Genomic DNA, 19,924 nt, shown 5'->3' on the forward strand with positions numbered 1-19,924 from the left:
AACAATTCTTTCACATAAAGATCAAATGACCAGGTGAGAGGTGTGGATGTGGGACTATATAAGGCAGAATCATCAATGACTTTTCCTCTGGACTTCTTGTTGCCACGTGCTTGTAGAGAAGACTTGTTTGAGTGCTTCTTGTGAAGGACTTGATTACTCTTCTTTTTACACCATTTCTTCCTTGTTTGCTCCCATTTTAAACGGGCTATTTTTCGTTTTAAAATGCCCAATATTGTTTGGCATTGACCCAAACCCAAACCCAGTTCCTAATTTTGACCAATAAAACAATTTTCACTTGTCCTAAATCATGTGTCCAGATGTTCTGAAATTTCTTATTCCTTTATCATGTTTGAATACATTTATCGTTAAACTTGTTTCGAGAAATATGTAGATCTATAAAATCAAAATGCCAAAAGTGGTTCACGCCGCTACCGTTCAGGTTATCGTTGGTCCTTGCTCCTTGCTTTTGCTACATAAAAGTTTCATACTGTCACACTGTTCACTGTGCTCACTACTCGCCGCTGACCACACTGCCATGCTCATACCGCTGAGCTAAATATTAGAGCGAAAAAACAAAACACAACAAAACGCCCGTTACTTCCACCGTTTCCTTAGAGCCACCGTTTCCTCTCGGGGCTTGATGCCAATGATCAAATCAAAATTCACTGTGTGCTAAATATTCATGGCGATGCGGATGCTGGTGAATTGCTCCGGTTGTTGGACGCCGCTGCAGCTGCTGGCGGTGGCGAAGAAGATACGGTGCTGTGTGTGTGAAGAGATTACTCGCATTGCAGAATAGGCGTGGATAGGATAAAAATTACTCAAAATACCTCTGCTTCAGATTCTTCAACACGACACTATGCTGAGAGGCTTCGGGAGACTTTGAATTGACTCGCAAGATGATGTTAAAACCTATTTCCAGAAACCGAGACAGTGTATAGTAATGCATCCTCTGGCTTGCAGGATCCCTGGGTTGCCTGATCCACCTCCTCATTTCGCTTTCTATAAAGATGACTAAAGATTCCGAATCTGAAAGCTTGAGAGCAATGCACTGCTTTGTTACATTGCAATGTGCCAGACAGCCAGCTATATACAAGCTTGGAATCACGACATACTGTCAGTTCTTCCATTACATTGCAATGTGCCAGACAGCCATCTATATACAAGCTTGGAATCACGACATACTGTCAGTTCTTCCATACCTTTCTCCTATGTGATGAATGTTAGTATAGCGGCTGCTTTGGTTTCAGTGAAATTATTTGTGCAATGACCAAGCCTGAACTGGAAGGTGATCCTCTTGTTTGTTGGGAGGATAAAGACACCACCCACACCTCCCCTTCCAGGGTTTCCTTCTGAGGTGTCATAACAGTATCCATATGTTGGTTGATAATCAGTTCTGAAATCCAATTCTGACATTTCACCTTGGGTGACCTTTTCAAGCCCGTGGTGGACTGTTTTAGCCTGTAGAAATCCTCTGCTAGCTGTCTAATTATACCCTCGAATATGGCTTCATTTTGGCACAGGCATGCTTGCTATGTATACAAAAAAGGAAATTGGACGTGCTATTCATCTTTCTGTTTCTTAAACCATACCTTCAATATATTTTCCAGGCTCTCCCCTTTCCAATCACATATGCCCACTTTCATGCACTTGACATACTACCGCAGCTCATTGGAGAAATGGCAGTGCACAACTACCGCAGCTCATTGGAGAAATGGCAGTGCACATCTAATTATAGACTCGAATATGGCTTCATTTTGGCACAGGCATGGTTGCTATGTATACAAAAAAGGAAATGGGACGTGCTACTCATCTTTCTGTTTCTTAAACCATAACTTTAATGCATTTTCCAGGCTCTCCCCTTTCCAATCACATATGCCCACTTTCATGCACTTGACATATTACCGCAGCTCATTGGAGACATGGCAGTGCACAAAGATGTGTGAGACAAATTTTGAGTTTTCATAGTTAAAAATAATTAATATTATTTTTATATTAATGGAGAAAATGGTTACATTGTTGTAACGTTCTCCCTAGTTTAGGATTAGTTCCTAAAGTTTAGGGGTTTGGTTGCAACTTCCTAATTCCTAGTATTGTATTTAATGATGTAATCTTTCATTGTTGAATAGAGTGTACGAGAGTGATTTCTCTGTTTTGGTGAGTGTAGTCTCCAGGTGTAGGCCACACCTTAGAGCTACAACTCTTTCTTTTCAATTCTGTTCACATTTTATCTTGGTATCAAAGCTCAGATTGGGTGAGCCTAATCTTTTGTCACCTTGTGGTTGAAGTGCTTTTGTAGCTAGCTTACGTGTGTGGTAGAATTGCCTGTGTGGCTTGAAGTGCCTTTGTGGCCGCGTGTACACAAGAGCTCTATGCTCAATTGAGCAGGTGGACTGCAGAACACCTCGCTCGGACTTAGATTTTTTTTTTTTTTCTTTCTGAGTGGAGAGGATATTGGCGCACTTTTTGCGCTGACAGAGGCGCTAGAAAAGGGAATTAGCGCGGATTATGTGGGATTACTCGCGCCAGAGAAGAAATTAGCGCGGAATTTAAGAAGAAAATCGCGCCAGAGCTCCAGAACGCCCAATTGGCGCGGATTTTTCGCTCGGGATCGCGCCAACAAAGAACACTCGCACCGATTTTTAATTGGCGCGGATTTTTCGCTCAGGATTGCGCCAGCACTAAGAAGATTTTCCGCACGCTGATTGAGGATGCGCCAATCTTCCTTCAAGGGGATCTGCGGGAAGCCTCAACTTTGTTTGGCGGTTTGCAAGGGGTGCAGATCGGCGAAGTTGCAGATCTATCCGGGAGAGGCAGATCAGATCAATTTTTGATCAGATCGGATCTTCGGCTGTATTGGAGACGCCGAATTTGCTCATTGGAGCGGGATTGCCAGACACTGCAGATCGGATCCAGAGGTGACAGATCGATCTGACAGGTATTGTTTTTTTTTTTTGTTGGGTAGATTCAGAATGAGTAATACGATGGAATCTTACCTTAACGAGTCTGGTAAACTAAATGGATCTAACTTCACAAACTGGAAGTTTAAAATCCAGACCTTGCTCGAGGGTGCAAATGCTTGGTCCATAGTTACAGGCGATGAACAAAAGCCGAATGGAGGGCCACATGAGCAAGATTGGGAAAACGAGACAACAAGGCCAAAGTCTTGTTAAAGATGTCTGTGAAAAACAATGTTATTGCGCACATCAGAGACTGTAAAAAGTCCGCGGACATCTGGACGAAAATCAAAAGTCTGTATGAGACCCATAATACGAGCAGAGTCTTGGCACTTAAAAGCAAGCTATTTTCAATGAGGATGGACGAGAGGGAGACTGCTACTGCATTTGTTGCAAGAATTAAAGATGTGAAAGACGCATTGGTGGCCATCGGAGTGGCGGTGGCTGATGAAGATCTTGTTGCAATCACAATGAACGGGATGCGTGATGATTTTCAAATGTTCATCACTGGAGTGTCGGCAAGGGAGAAAACGCCCTCATTTGATGATCTCACTGGGATCTTGGAGCAAGAGGAGGAGCGGCGACAGAACTTGAACCCCCAGAGTGATGATCTTGCGTTGATGGCGAAACGACGATCATCCAATGGAAGGCAGTCACAGAAGCAATCAAAACAGAAAGGAAGAACATCACATAAGAATCTGCATTCTCATAAAGGTATGCTTGCAAATCATTCTAAAAAGAAATGTTATTATTGTGGAAAGACAGGTCATATACAAAGAGAATGTTATAAGAAGCAGGCTGATGATGCAAAGAGGAGGCAGGCAAATGCAAAGCAAAGAGGATACTTTGCTGAAGAAGAAGACTTCAGTCATGAATTTTGACTGTTCACAGTCGACTATGCCCTTTCAACATCTAATGAAGATGACATTTGGTATGTCGATTCCGGAGCATCCTCTCACATGACAGGTAAAAAGGAATTTTTTGATAGTCTTGAAGAAAGTATAAATGGATCAAAAATATATCTAGGAGATGATAGTGGATACGAGATTAAAGGTCATGGGGTGATTTCAGTTAAGTTACCAAATGGAAAAATTAGTCACCTTACAAATGTTTTATATGTACCTGGAATCAAGAAAAATCTGATATCTGTATCCATGATGGCTGATCAAGATATGCAAGTCGAGTTCTTCAAGACTCACTGTGTGATAAAGGATTGCAGGAATGAAATAGTTGCAACAAGCATGCGAGTTGGAAGCCTATACAGACTGGATGTAAAAAATCATACCAAAGCAAGCCATGGTTGCAGGAGGATCAACATCCGAACAACTCTGGCATCAGAGGTTCGGTCATTTGAATTTGCAGGACCTTATGTTATTGCAGAAGAAAGGTATGGTCGAGGGACTCCCTATCTTTCGTAATGTTCAATTAAATCGTGATGGTTGTGCCTTAGGAAAAATGCATAGAGAACAGTTTCCTGTGCATGATAGGAGGAAGGAAACAGATGTCTTAGAACTAGTGCACACTGATGTATGCGGACCTATGCAGACAAGGTCGCTAGGGGGAGCATATTATTTTTTGTTATTTACTGATGACTGCACTAGATATTCATGGGTTTATTTTTTGAACAAGAAAAGTCAGACTTTCCAGTGCTTTATAGAATTTAAAACCTTGGTGGAAAAGCAGTTTGGTAAGAGCATAAAAATTCTCCGATCTGACCAAGGGGGAGAATACAAGCTAAAAGAATTCATGAAATTCTGCAAATCTCACGGGATTGTTCAGCAGTATACAATGCCACACACACCACAGCAGAATGGAGTTGCAGAGTGCAAAAACAGAACCTTGGTGGAGTGCGCAAGGAGCATGTTACAAGGTAAGGGTCTGTCTAATAGCTTTTGGGCAGAGGCTATTAATACTGCTGTATATTTGAAGAATAGAAGTCCTACTAGGTATCTTGGCTTCAAAACCCTTTTTGAAGCTTTATATGGATTTAAACCAGCAGTAAACCATCTAAGAGTGTTTGGGTCAAAAGCATTTGCCCATATACCCAAAGATGATAGAAAGAAATTAGATCCTAAAGCTGTGAAATGCATCTTTGTTGGTTATGGCACAGAATTTAAAGCATATAAATTATTCAATCCCGAGTCTCATAAGACATTTGCAAGTAGGGATGTAGTGTTTCATGAACAGGTACAGGAAGGGAAAGATGACGTTGGAGATGATTGGCACATTCCATTGCTGTTGGAGGAAAGCAGTGAGGATGAAAGAGAACAGGAGCAGAAAGAAGAGCAGAAAGAAGAGAAAAAAGAAGAACAGCAAGAAGGTGATAATGCAAGCCCAGTTATAGCAGAAGAAAACAAATTTGAGGTAAGTCCCCTACCAAGGAGGTCAGGTAGGAAGACTCAATTACCATTAAAATTGAGAAACTATGCTTTGATGTCAAAGGTTTTGAACATTGTAGAACCCTCTAATTACAAAGAAGCTAGTCAATTTAAGGAATGGAGAGCTGCAATGAATGAAGAAATGGAATCAATTCTTAGAAATGATACTTGGGATTTAGTTGAGCTGCCTAAGAATAAAACACCCATAGGATGCAAATGGCTGTTTAAACAAAAAATGAATGTAGACGGAAGTATAGATAAGTTAAAAGCTAGGCTGGTCGCAAAAGGATATACACAGCAGGAAGGTATAGATTTTGATGATACTTTTGCACCTGTAGCAAAGCTAAATACAATCAGAATGCTTCTTGCTTTAGCTACTAAATGTAATTGGGAATTACACTAGCTTGATGTTAAATCTGCATTTTTAAACGGTGATTTAAAAGATGAAATTTACTTAGTACAACCAGAAGGATATGTAAAGCAGGGGCAGGAACATCTTGTTTGCAGATTGAAAAATGCTTTATATGGTTTAAAGCAAGCACCCAGGTCTTGGTACGAAAAGGTTGATTCTTTCTTTATAGAGTATGGTTTCCATAGAAGTTTAAATGACCCAAATTTGTATACCAAGTACAATAATCAGGGGCAGATTATTTTGATTTCTTTGTATGTGGACGACATGATTATAACAGGAAATGCAGATGATTTAATCAGAGGAATCAAAAGGCTTATGGCACAGGTTTTTGAGATGAAGGATCTCGGAAGCCTTCACTACTGTCTGGGATTAGAAGTATTCAGGGATACTGGGCAAACTTTTCTTACCCAAGGGAAGTATGCCAGAAATCTGTTGGAAAAGTTTGGTATGGATCAGTGTAGAGCAGCGACGACACCTTTGCAGCAGAATCTGAAATTGAACAGTGATGATGGCACTAAGGAGGTTGATGCCACAATGTACAGATAGCTGGTTGGCAGCCTGATATATCTTACAACAACCAGACCTAACTTGGCATACTCTGTTAGTGTATTGAGCCAATTTATGTCGAAACCGCTTGAAAGTCACTGGATAGCAGCAAAGAGTGTGTTGAGGTATCTTTGTGGTACTGTTAATTATGGTATTTTATACACTAATGTATCTGATGTTACTCTAGCAGGTTTTTCAGACTCAGACTGGGCAGGTAACCTGGATGATCGGAGATCCATCACAGGTTATGCATTCAACATAGGTTCCGGGGTCATAGCTTGGAGCAGCAAGAAGCAGAGTACTGTAGCCTTGTCTTCATGTGAAGCTGAGTATCAAGCATTGTGTGCAGGAACGTGTGAAGCAATCTGGTTGAGGAGGCTTCTCAAAGATGCAGGAAAAGAACAAAAGAATCCCACTTCTATCAAAAGCGACAACCAGAGCACCATTAAATTAGCATACAATCCAGCGTTTCACAAAAACACCAAACATATAGACACTCAGTTCCATTTTGTTAGAGAGAAAATACAGTCTAAAGAAATTGTTGTTGTATATTGTAAAACTTGTGACAATGTGGCTGATATTTTCACAAAGCCTCTTGCACGAGTGGAATTTGAATTGTTTAGAAAGTTGCTAGGAGTCCAGGAGAACCCTTTCTCCATTAAGAGGGGGAGTTAAAAATAATTAATATTATTTTTATATTAATGGAGAAAATGGTTACGTTGTTGTAACGTTCTCCCTAGTTTAGGATTAGTTCCTAAAGTTTAGGGGTTTGGGTGCAACTTCCTAATTCCTAGTATTGTATTTAATGATGTAATCTTTCATTGTTGAATAGAGTGTACAAGAGTGATCTCTCTGTTTTGGTGAGTGTAGTCTCCAGGTGCAGGCCACACCTTAGAGCTACAACTCTTTCTTTTCAATTCTGTTCACATTTTATCTTTCATTGCAGGGGAAACATTTTCTGGAACCCTCTCATCCCCTTGTTTGCAGATTATCACATGACAATATTTTATTCTCCAAGGCAAGCCACATATAGGAGTAAATTTTACGTTGGACTTTGGGTCTTCCGTAGCATCTTCCATGCCCATTTTTACATCTAGACCTCGTGTTTTAGAAATGATTCTTTGTAACTTAAATGGATAGTTGACTAACCTGTCTGAGGGTGGGTGAGCCATTTTAGAATATCTTATTCATCTTGTAAGATAATTGAAGCCTTGACAAATTGTTCTTTGTGAAAGTTCCATTCCTGCAGTAGTGGTTCATCAAGCTATAATTCTTCCCACTTCGCTTATCGCACAGACCATCTATCTAGGCGTTCTGAGTGGGAGACATCACAAGTAGTTTCAGATCTGTTGGGTGTTGATTAGTAAGCAAACTAACTGAGCTTTCAAAGCCTGGTTCCATGCCTCCCAATGCATTGCCATCCACTATAACACGTATTCTGTCACCCACCTGCCCATAGAAGATCAGGATAAAATTGGCAAGTGCCCGGAAAGCCAAAAATTCATAAAAATGGAGAAAATATTGTCCAAGATAGCAAACATTGACAAAATCAAGACACCACCAAAATACTAGTGAAAATCGGCAAACATTGGCAAAATTAAGATAGTGATTTCATAATCTTATATGATAAAATTGAAATATTTACAACATTGTTTTCAACTGTATCAAATGATCCCACTAAAGTTTTCCACATCATGTAACCCGTTTTCTTCTAGCAGGATATCCTATTGATCAACTTAAGAGGATGAATATACTTCCCAAATAGTGTATGTTCTGAAAGGCGTTGATCCGTGATGATTCTCCAAACCCTTTTTGTAGCTAGAGCCATGAGATGAAAACGAAAGTTTTTCAAACCCTACTCACCCATAGACTTGGGATTGAAGATTTTTTCCCACTAAACTACTAGAATTCCTAGAGATTCGGTGTTGCTAGACCAAAGGCATATGAATGTGAGTTCTGCAGTGATCATTTGTTGGTTGAGGGGTTATGGCATCCACTACACAAGGTTAGCCTCAAAAACACTTTTCTGTAATACCAGTCAACCTCCCAAGGACAACCACGCGTGACTTCATAAAGAGATCCTTCTCTATATTCTCTGTCAATCACTTCCAATCTGCTATTCTGGAATCATTAGTTTCAATGTGGAAGCCCACATACTGAAAGAATAATTTAAAAGCAACAGTAACAAAAGAGAGAAATTTTTCAATCATCTGTCATCGGGTTTGAGAGACCATATGAATTGAGATTGTAAAATTTTGTTGGAAATACTAAGAGTTGGTGAATCAATATTTCTTTCAATTGTTTTATTATTCCAGTTAAGATTTTTATCACAAGTTAAGCCAGAACACAAGAAACAAAGCAATTTATTATTATTATTGATGAATTTAGTGAGGATTCCAATCCTATAAAACAAATCACAAGCTCCAACTTGTACAACAAAATTTCCAACTCCTTCAATGCTCCAACCTTGAACAAATCCAAGCGCCAACATGGTCAAAAATGGAGACTCCATTCCTCTCAACAAATCCAAGCACCAACTTGGTCAAAATGAGGACTCCAATCCTCCTAGGCTCCAACCTTTTCCAAATAGACTTCAAAAACTTTTGCAAGGTGTCTCCAAAATAAGTTTCAAATATACATCAAAAGAGGCCTACAAGACCTGCTCCAAGGATGCTTCAAATCATGTGCCTTCTGGTTTTGGACATGGTCGTCCGATTATGTGGGAGGAGACTCCCAATAGACCACGAGAAAAGAAATTAAAAATTTCTTGTGGCAAGAGCGAGAGGAATGTGAAATTTTATCTATTGAGGGGAGGTATGACCACATCTTTTGGACACCCTGCATTGTCCATAATCTGAATCTGATCTTAGAGGAGATCGAAAAAAAAGTTCCATGGATAAAGGAAATCACAGGAGAAGCAAGGGAGATTGTTAAATTCATTACCAACCACCACCAATCTCAGGCAATATTTCGAGAGTACCCCAAATTGGAGTTGTTAAAGGTTGATGAGACAAGATATGCCCCAAACTTCCTGATGTTGCGCCACCTTGTTGAGGTTAAGCATGCATTAGTTTCTATGGTGATGAGTCAACTTTGGGTTGAGTGGAGACAAGCAGATTCAGAGCAGGGATATATGGTGCATAGATTGTGCCTTGATGAGGATTGGTGGAGAAAGATAGATTTCTTGCTAAAGTTCACAACCCCTGCATTTGAGCTTCTTCGGAATGCTGACACTGACCAACCTTTCTTAGGAGAGGTATATGGTGGCATGGATTCCATGGTTGAGAAAACTATGGAAATCATTTCACAAGAGTCTCCACAACTTTTGTTTGTTGATGATCATTTTGCTGATTTAGTCAAGAAAATCATTGTTGATAGGTGGAACAATTTCAACACTCCATTGCACACTTTAGCACATGCCTTGAACTCAAAATTTTGTGATGAGGAGCTTATTGCTCAAAGCAATGGGAAAAGGAAGGCGCCCCGTAACAATAGATGGCTAATGGGGTGAAAAAAACCCTTATGAGAATATTTCCATCTCATCTATACAAGGAGGTAATGGAAGAATTTGTCAGTTTTGCTACAGGATTAGATGATTATGCAGATATATCAATTTTGGAGGAGAGAAGCACCATGAATGCAGTTAGGTGGTGGATTTGTCAAGTAGCAAATGATTTACATTTGCAAAACCTTGCCATTTGTGTTCTTTCACAAGTGGCAAGCTCTTCATCAACAAAAAGGAATTGGAGCACCTATGGTTTTATTCATTCTTTGAAGCGCAATAGGTTGGGCTCACAAAAGGCAGAGGATCTTGTTTATGTGCACTCCAACCTTCGCCTTGCATCTCGTAGGGGTCCAAAATAAAACAGTGTTCCTTCTAAAGAATGGGATGTGAATGCAGAAAGTCTTGATTTGGATCTCTCTCTTGCTGCCCTAAATATTGAGGTCCAACCTGGAAGTGGAATTGACCCATCATCTTCTTCAGCACCACCATCCACTGTTGAGCATGCTTCTGCTTTTATTTTTGACAAAGATTATGATGATAAGGATTAGTCTTTTGTCTTATAGTTCTTGCAGCCTCATAGTCTTTATTGTACTTGTAGCCTCATATATATAATAAACGCTGATTTTGAGATTTGGATATATATTAAAGGTTGATTTTGGATATTCTGATATTTCTATTTTTATTATGTGATCATTCAGGAGTAAATGTGATGTCAATTTAATCATAATGTTTAAACTTTAAATGTAATAAATTATAATGTATCATGTATGCTTTATGATCGCACATAACATTTCTTAAATGTCATAAATACTAATAGATATATATATCATGTTTCCCGTTTTCAAAATTGGGGGGAGGGAGGGGTCAAGTTTCGTACCCGTGCCCATTTCGGAAACTCGTACCCGTTTCCCGTTTAGGTTTTAAATGAAAAAACAATATAATATCAAAACATTACATAAGCGCAAAAAATTAAAAATCTTCAATTTTTTTTTTGCCAAAAAGATGTTACAACAGGGAAAAGGGAAAATAACAAGGTTTTAGTTTGTGTTGATCTTTTTACTGGCTGCATTTTATTGAATTTGTTTCTCAGCCTTGCCTATGTTACAAGCTTGATTATAACATTTTCTTAAACCCTTGTAGTCGTTAACCTCACCTCTTTAAAATGTGTGCAGGAAGCGAGATATCATTCTTTATAAATGGGATATGTCAAGGTGTTGCTTTCAAGTATATAAATGGTGGCAGATATTACCCTGCAGCTTCCTTTTACACCCTTCCAAATCAACCTAACTGTACAGTGCAGTTTAATTTTGGACCAGAATTTGATTGCTTTCCTGAGGACTTTGGCAATCGACCCATGCCTAAGGCCATGTCTGAGGCTTCTTATTGTGGAATTGATAGACAAGCAGGCCACCATTTCTAGTTGAAAGTGGTCAATCTTCATGGGTATATTGTCTTGTAAGTGTGCAGGAAGCGAGATATCATTCTTTATAAATGGGATATGTCAAGGTGTTGCTTTCAAGTATATAAATGGTGGCAGATATTACCCTGCAGCTTCCTTTTACACCCTTCCAAATCAACCTAACTGTACAGTGCAGTTTAATTTTGGACCAGAATTTGATTGCTTTCCTGAGGACTTTGGCAATCGACCCATGCCTAAGGCCATGTCTGAGGCTTCTTATTGTGGAATTGATAGACAAGCAGGCCACCATGGAGAACTTCTAGTTGAAAGTGGTCAATCTTCAGAAAAGAAAGCCTGATTTTTTTGGTATATTGTTTTATTTTAGAACTTAGTATATGTTTTCTGTTGGTGTTGCTTACCTTTACATAAAATCATGATCTATGTGGTGCAGTGGTGGCAATTATTTTATAACATTCTAGATTTCGTAATAATCAGTATGAAAAAAAATTCTGTTACGTTGAATGAAACCTTGCAAATGTCTCTCAGGTGAAAGTGGACAATCATGCAACCGATGTCCTTGCGATGGGTTGCATGGTGAACGTTACCAAGTAATTCATGTTGGAATTTTCAACAGGATATTGAAAAACGTGAAAATGCACCAAACAGGAAATGTGTTTGGTGCATTTGTCTAACTATAACTATTTAATCAAAGTGAACGAAGGGAAGGATTTATTTTCAGGTCAGAAATATGGATTAATTGTAAGAAAGTTTATTTATTTTGGGGCAAAGGACATTTTGAACGTGGCTTTGTCAATTTCACTGTTCCATGCACCGAATTGATTATTACAATTATAGTTTTTCCTGCACATCATGTTCCTAATGTGTCTAGAATCTAAAACTGCTGTGCAGATCTTGAATCTGTTTTGTTTCATTAATTGCGCTTTACATGCAGACACTCAAAGTCGTTCATGTATAAAACTTTCTGGAATGGGCTAGATCTTATTTTTCTTTCAATCTTTCTAGAAATTGAAATTGTTATACTAATCCAATTGCTACCATCTGCGCACCAAAATCCAGTGTGCCACAATCTAGTGTGATTTGTAACTGTTTCTTCGCAGACAAGGGTCAATGGCTTTTGTATGGCACACTTCCATGAACAGTACTATTTCTTAAATTATGATAGAAGTGTGTAGAGATACATGGTTAGCATGGAAAAAGGAAATTTGAATCTGGTCCAATTCTAGAGAACAGCCCTCATTCTTTCTTATGAATTCTTCCCTTGGTTGTTCAAGGAACAGGGAGAGTTGTTTCTTTTACATGTGCCACAGCAGATAGTTTTTTATCATCATGTTCTTCAATGAGATTTATTGTTTCTATAATGTTCTTCAATCAGATTTGTTGTGCTTTAGACTAAGAAAACCAGAATGATTCTTTCTGATATGAAATTTTATTAACTAAAGGCTAGGAGCTTTCTTGTTAACAAAATTTCTTATTTTGGGGCAATGGAGACTTTAGAAATCTCCACAGTTGAGTTTAGGATACATTGATAGATATGCTGTGATAAGTAGCAACTAATGTTGCATGGGAACCCATATCTATCCCTTAGAAATGCATCCCTTACATCTACCATCCCTTACTGTGAGCGGAAGTGCATGTCCCTAAGTTTGTGGGTGGCTTCGCGATGTCCCCTAGATGCTACTGCAGAAAACAGAGAGGTATGGAGATGACATTTGGATGCCCTCTATCCAAATTGACGTCCATGTGGTTTCACTTCTGCATTGATTCAAACTTTTAGACCATGAAACTATTATCTACACAGCACGTGCCAAAATACTATGTGGTATGTTTTTATGATGGTAGATGATTGCAACAACAGTGTTGACCAATGTTATTAGAGAAAGAATCGGCAAAAACAGTGTTGACCAATGTAATTAGAGAAAGAATCGGCAAAACCAGAACTGGCAATCCAAACTGGTTTGCACTGGTTCTGTCTTGAACCAATTAGATTGGTTTTGCGCCAATGCATCTGCATCCCTTGAAAAACCAGAAAAACGCAAAATATGAAAACCCGACGACTACCCTAAATGCTAAAACCTGTCAATTGCTATTAAATGATGCCCTGCTCTATTGATGGATTATTTGTAGCGATTTCCACCACAATAGGAATTGGGATTGATTTTGTGCCTTCAAGGTCATGGATTTACGATCCCGAGTCTAAACATGCAAAGGATGTACGGGATTAGAATTATTTTGTCGTATGCTTAGATTGGAGAATTATAGTAAGCTTGTTTTTGGACTATAAAGTTTTTTTACAGCGTCTATGTTTATCTACTTTGTTTTAGATGTGGATTTCACTTCATGCAATTTTGTTATATTCATCTTTATATGTTTATACACGATTGATTGATTTTTTGTTTTTGTTTTTGTTGCGTGTATTTTTGGTGTCTAGTGGTTTGGTTTGGATTTGCATCAATTTTTTTTTCCCAAGGAAAACAATATGCAGATAAGTTTCTGTTTTGGGTTGCGTTGATTTAGTCGCTGGTTTGACATGATAACATTGTTTTTGATTCCCATGTTTAGTAGGATCTTGTACTATATATCTACATTTTTTTACGTGGGTGAGGGCAGTTGAAATTATTATTTAAAAATTGCTACTTCTATGTATCAACATTGCATAATTTGTCTCCTATGGTTTGAATTTGCATGGTTTTTATTTCTTCCCTTGCAAAACCTTAGGGGATTTGCTTTTGGTTTCGGGGGTTGATTGGTTTGGTCCTCAGAAACCGAATTCGTCCTCCCCCCTTGTGTCTCGAATCCCACGAATCGGACATGATTCTCACATGATTCTCTAGGACATGTGTCTGATTCTTGTGTCCAGTGTGCCTTGGCACATGGGATTCGATGGGCACGTGGGTCGGATTCCAAGGGCACGTGAGTCCCGACTTAGGGACACGTTTCCCTTTGAAAAGTGTGTCGCGTGGCCTTTAGAGCCCGATTTGGGCAGAATTCTCACTCATTCTTGAGTCTCTCTCTTGCTATGGGTGTGTGGGAGTGATTAGCAAAGGGTTTGGTAGCATTTTGGAGGTGATTTAAGCAACAAGTGCATTTTGCTTCTATCTTTTTTTGCATTTTTGCTACAGTAGTTTGCATGTCCATTTTTTTACAAGTTTATGCATTTTTTTCTATATTTTTTTTATTGAACATATGGCTCAATCAAGGGCAGCAAGGAAGGGGCCGAATGTTCCCCTTGGTGATTCCCCTTCTTTTCCAATTTCATCAGGGTCTACAAGTGTTCCCTCTATTGGAAGTGAGGCTGCAACAACAACTTCAAATGTTGAGGGCAAAATGGATTTAGAAAGACAACAGGCTCAAGAAAACAAATATTCCTTGTGGAAATATGTCACAAGAGATAAAGTGCCAAGCAACAAGTTGAAAGGAGGAGGCTATGTTGCTTGGAGATACAACAATCATTTCAAGAGCACTTATTATGGTGTGAAAGCTCATTTGTTGGCTTTATCAGGTTGTGGAATTGGAGCATGTACACAGGTGTCTTTAGCTAAGAGGAAAGAAATGGAAAAAGAGGCCAATGTTGGTGTGGCAAAGGTGGTTGCATCATCTAGAAAAACAAGAATGATGACCCCCTTTCATTCTTGAAGAAAAACAACAACAAATTTTCATTTGAGAGTTTTTGTGGGGGTGTGGGTCAAGCAGTAAAAAGAAAGGCAGTGGCACTTGGTCCAATGGACAAGTTTTTCTAGAAAGAGATACAAGGAGAGCTTGATCTCACCATTGCATTCTTTTTCTATTAGAACTTCATATCCTTTAATGTTGCACACTCACCTTTATTTCTTGAGATGTGTCGAGCTTTAACTCAAGGGGCTCCATCAAGGTATGTGCCTCCTGGGTTAGAGAAGCTTAGAACCACATTGTTGACTAAGGCAAAGAAAGAGGTGGACAAATGCTTGAGCCTATGAAATTGGCAAGGCAAACATATGGGGTTAGTATTGTTTTTGATGGATGGACAGATCCAACATGCCACCCACTCATTGACTTCATGGTGTCTTCCTTAAATGGACCAGTTTTCTTGAAATTAGTGGATGCACTTGGACAATACAAGGATGCACAATATATTGGTGAGTCGTTCATTAAAGTTATTGAAGATGTAGGTTTTGATTCTTGTGTGCAAATAATTACAAACAATGCACTTGTTTGCAAGGTTGTTGGCATGATTTTGGAAGCTAAATATCCACAAGTATTTTGGACACCTTGCATTTTCTATTCCCTGAATTTAGCACTTAAATCTAATTCTTATGATGTGCATTGGATTGTAAGTATTATTGAGGATGCACGACATATCCGCAACTTTATACGAAATCATACAAATGTCCTCACAATCTACAAGAAGTACACCCATATATCATTGTTGAAGATTGTAGATACACGGTATGCCTCTTCATTCATCATGTCGAAGAGATTGAGGGAGGTCAAGACCACTCTTGGGGCCATTGTTATTTCAAATTTTTGGTATTTTTGGAGAAAGGCAGATCAAGCAGCCTCAAAAAGAGTCAAGGACACAATGTTAGATGATTCTTGGTGGGAGAGGGTAGGTCTCACTGTTAAGATCATGGACCCTATCATTGCTTTGCTATGATTTGCAGATACAGACAAACCCATCCTAGGAGATGTTTATGAGGGATGGGATTCCATGATTGAGTCTGTGAGGACCATTGTTTTACAGGGTGAGTGCCCTAAGTATGAGACATCATCAATGACCTTCTTCACCACCATACAGGATATTCTTGTCAGCAAATGGGACAAGAATTGCACACTTTTTCATTGTTTGGCTCACTCATTGAACCCAAAATACTACAACCATGAGTGGCTAAATGGTGGACCTTCCCGCAGATGCCCTCCTCACATGGATGGTGAAATTTCATATGGGAGGAAGGATGCATTGAGGTAGATATTTCAGGATAGAGCATCCCTTGATGAGGTGGAGGATGCCTTTGCAGAGTTTTCCATTGGCACTGAGTGATTTGCAGGCTATGATGTGATTAGAGATAAGGGGGCTAAGATGCTTTATTCTTGGTGAGAAAATCATGGGGTAACAAACTCTCCTCTACAACAGTTAGCCATGAGGCTGCTCTCTCAGGTGACTTCATCCTCTTGTTGCAAGGGGAATTGGAGCACATATGGGAATTTGTATAGTGTCAAGAAGAGAAGGCTTGAGCAGTCTAGGGTAGAGACAATGGTGTATATGCACACCAACTGTTGTCTTATTTATAGGCAGAGGGATAAGTGGTTGAACAAAAAGACAAAGATGTGGGATGTCTTTCCTGATGATATGGGTTGGGACAGAAATGTTGAGTTGGCATTAACCAACTTGGATCATAATGATACAGTGCTAAAGCCTATCACTTTTGATGATGGTGATACTCTTGAGGGGTCATCCTCCACACCAACAGATGCAAAATTACATTGGATACAAAGGAGGAGGATGCAACATAGGAGAGTAGTGGTGACCATGACAGTGATGTTGACTTTGATGATGATGATGATTGATGAGCTACCTACTACCTTGTAGTTTTTTTGTATTTTCTATTTCTATTTGCCATTGGCATTGCTACTAACTATGTAACACATTTTTATTTTAATGACTTAATGAGAAAATTGTAGTTTCTTGTCTTTCTCCTATTGGATCATTGATGAATTTCTCACAATTGTATTTGTATGCATAATGTTACATTGTGCAACTTACAAATTTTAAAATTACAATGTAAAATCTAGATCTATGTCTGAATTTGTATCATGAATGGGAATCTGTGTAAGAAATATCTATTTAGTATTGATTTTATCTATCTATATATATATATATATATATATATATATATATATATATAATGTGTCCTACGAGTCATGTTTCGAGGGGTCTCCGTGCCTGTGTCAGACACTCAAATTTGCGTGTCCTGTGTGTCCCGTGTCTTCATGTCAGGTGACTTAGGTTTGGTCACTTGCTCAATATTAGTAACATTGGCTTTGACACCCATGTTTGGTAAGTTCATCTACTTTATATCCACAATTTTTTTAGGAGCGTGATTTCATTGCATTGTTAATAATGTATTTTAGACATGTTATTTAAGTATCTCCACTTCTATATATCTCTCACAAAGATATGAGCATGTGTTTCTACCAACCACATCCATGTGTGTGCTTCTACCAACCTTGTCTATGTGTCTCTTCGACAATAGTCCCCAAAACTTGTTGCAAAATTGTTAGGAACTTAAATAACTATTCCATTCAACCAATTCCATAAGGATCTCAAGTCGAAATCTTACTTATTTTACATGCCAAATGACTCAAATACCATGGCAAAAATCTCTGGAACTTTGATATTATTTCAATGAAATGGAAGTTTAACTAAAAAGGTCCACTGGAACTATGAAAAGAAAATGAAAGAGGATGCCAAAAGAACTCTAATTATTGCAAGGCCTTAGGGGATGAACTTGAGACTGTTGTGATTTGGTGACTTGATCACCGATTTCTCATATTGTCTTCAAGATGTGAGTTCTCAAGGAAACACAAAAGCAAAATATGGTGGCACAAAAATTGTGGTATTGTTTGACTGTGGTTAATTTGTGAGTTATTGCCCTCTTACTTCCAAGATCAACTACAGGGGGGAACTTGTTTGGCAAGAGTGCACTTTTTATTTTTTCCCATTAAGAGGGGGATTGTTTTCATTATGTCATCAACAATGCATTATACATGTTTGTAGACACGTTGGCATTTTAAGAATTGAGAGAATGGCCCATGTTTCTTTACGATGGTTTTGACAAACAAGGAAAATTGGATGAAGGGAGAAAACATGTTGGATCGTGTTTGCTCTAATTTAGTAATCATTGAGAAAGTGGTTTTGATCTTCACAAGATCATTTGGAAACTTTTCTCTAATTTAGTTATCAATTGGTTTTGTGTGCAAGATGGTTTCAAAGAAAAAACTTTTCTTGGCATTTTGTTTGTTAACTATTATTAAACCTTGGATATTCCATTCAATCATAAAAGAATTTTGATAGGAGGTCACTTTTTGCCTTGGTCTCCCGTCTCCCTTTATTACTCAAGGTTATAACGAGGTCTACCCCTATAATCAAGCAGATTGCAGACGCCTCTCCCTTATATTCTCCAAAAATCCCTCTGCTTTAAATATCCATATATATTTAACAAATCTAGGTCCTAGTTTAGTTCCCTAAAGAACATTGAAACTAATAGTACATGGTCATTTTTAGAACACATACCTTATGAAAATCTTGCTTCCAACCATTTAACCAATTGCTCGAGTGTCCTTGAGCATGAGACCTCAGATTACTGGTCGAGGAAGTGCTTCCTTAGTGTAAAGGTGCCTCAGTAAATGTTGCTTGCATAAAAATAATTGAAGGCTTGTGAATGGTCAATAGCCTTTTGAGGCAATGTAGCTTTTAGGTGATGCCCAAACTCTTGTTATTGATTGTGTGTAGGAGCACTGGGGAGTATGGATGGGTTTAGATTTGATATAAGAACCATGTCAATGCTCATATGTCTCACTTCCTCTACTTCCTTGTCTATCTTTGCTATCACCACTATTGTATAGGAATTCCTTGCAAGTGGTTTCTTTCTTTCTTTCTAGTCTAGGGTTGCTCCTATTCCTCTTTCATTGATTCAAAGGGTTTGCCTTCTTCTCTTGCTCTTTGATCTAGTGAGGCAACTATGATTGGTTTGTGTGTTTGTTAGAGGTGGGCTCAGAGCATTGTTTAGGGGAAGTCAGGTCCACCTGTGTATTCCTTTTGTAAACCTTTTTCTGGGGCGTCTTCCTTTGTTTGTTTAGTGTGCCTCTCCCAGGACTTGAGGATGTAAGTTCCAAAGATACAGTTTCCTATGGAGGCATTAGATGAAGCTTCTTGATATGTTCTATATTCTAAGGATTTGACCACCCTTTTTAGTTAATAAGGTTTCAATGATTGATGGGTCATTTTTAAGCCACTCCACCTTATTCATTATACTTTCCATGATTGTTGGAACTAATATTTCTTCATATCTTGAACATACTTCCAGTAAGTGTTATGTCAAATAGATGATTTTAATATGGATTGTATCATCATCAAAGGTCCATAGCTTTGGATTAATTGATGTGAAATATTTCTTGAGGTTATCCGACCTAATTGGTTCTTTAATTAGGCTTCCTACATGATCTTCTTGGATTGATTGATTGGACCTTTTCCTATCGGTAGGTAGGGCATTTTATCTTTTCCAAAATGTGAAGTGTTGACCAATAATCGATTGTCCATCTCTACTCACCCTAATTGGTTCTTTAATTGGGGTTCCTACAGTTTCCTCTTAAATTGATTGATTAGGCCTCTTCCTAAAGGTGGGTAGGACATTTTCTCTTTTTTTCATGTTAATTTGGCAGCTAAGTGACAAATTCCAACCATGGGACGAGATTTCTCTTTTCGAGAGGACCAATTTTGACTATTGAAACACTCAATTTGGACAAGGGAAAGTGTATTTATGAAGAAAAACCCACATATGAACATTTGATTAGGTCGGCCCTAAAGCAAATTGGACACCCTTGGAAGCCTATAAATTCAAGTGACTTCAAGCTCATTTGGATATCACCAAGCATCTTCTTCTTCTCTTCTTCATTGACTGGTTTGCACAGGTGTGAGACTGGGTCACGAAGATTGGTTTGTATTGGTCTAAG

This window comes from Pinus tabuliformis, chromosome 9 (assembly GCF_031772625.1).
Source record: "Pinus tabuliformis cultivar Carrire ecotype Pingquan chromosome 9, CPIR1, whole genome shotgun sequence".
Lineage (NCBI taxonomy): Eukaryota > Viridiplantae > Streptophyta > Pinopsida > Pinales > Pinaceae > Pinus > Pinus tabuliformis.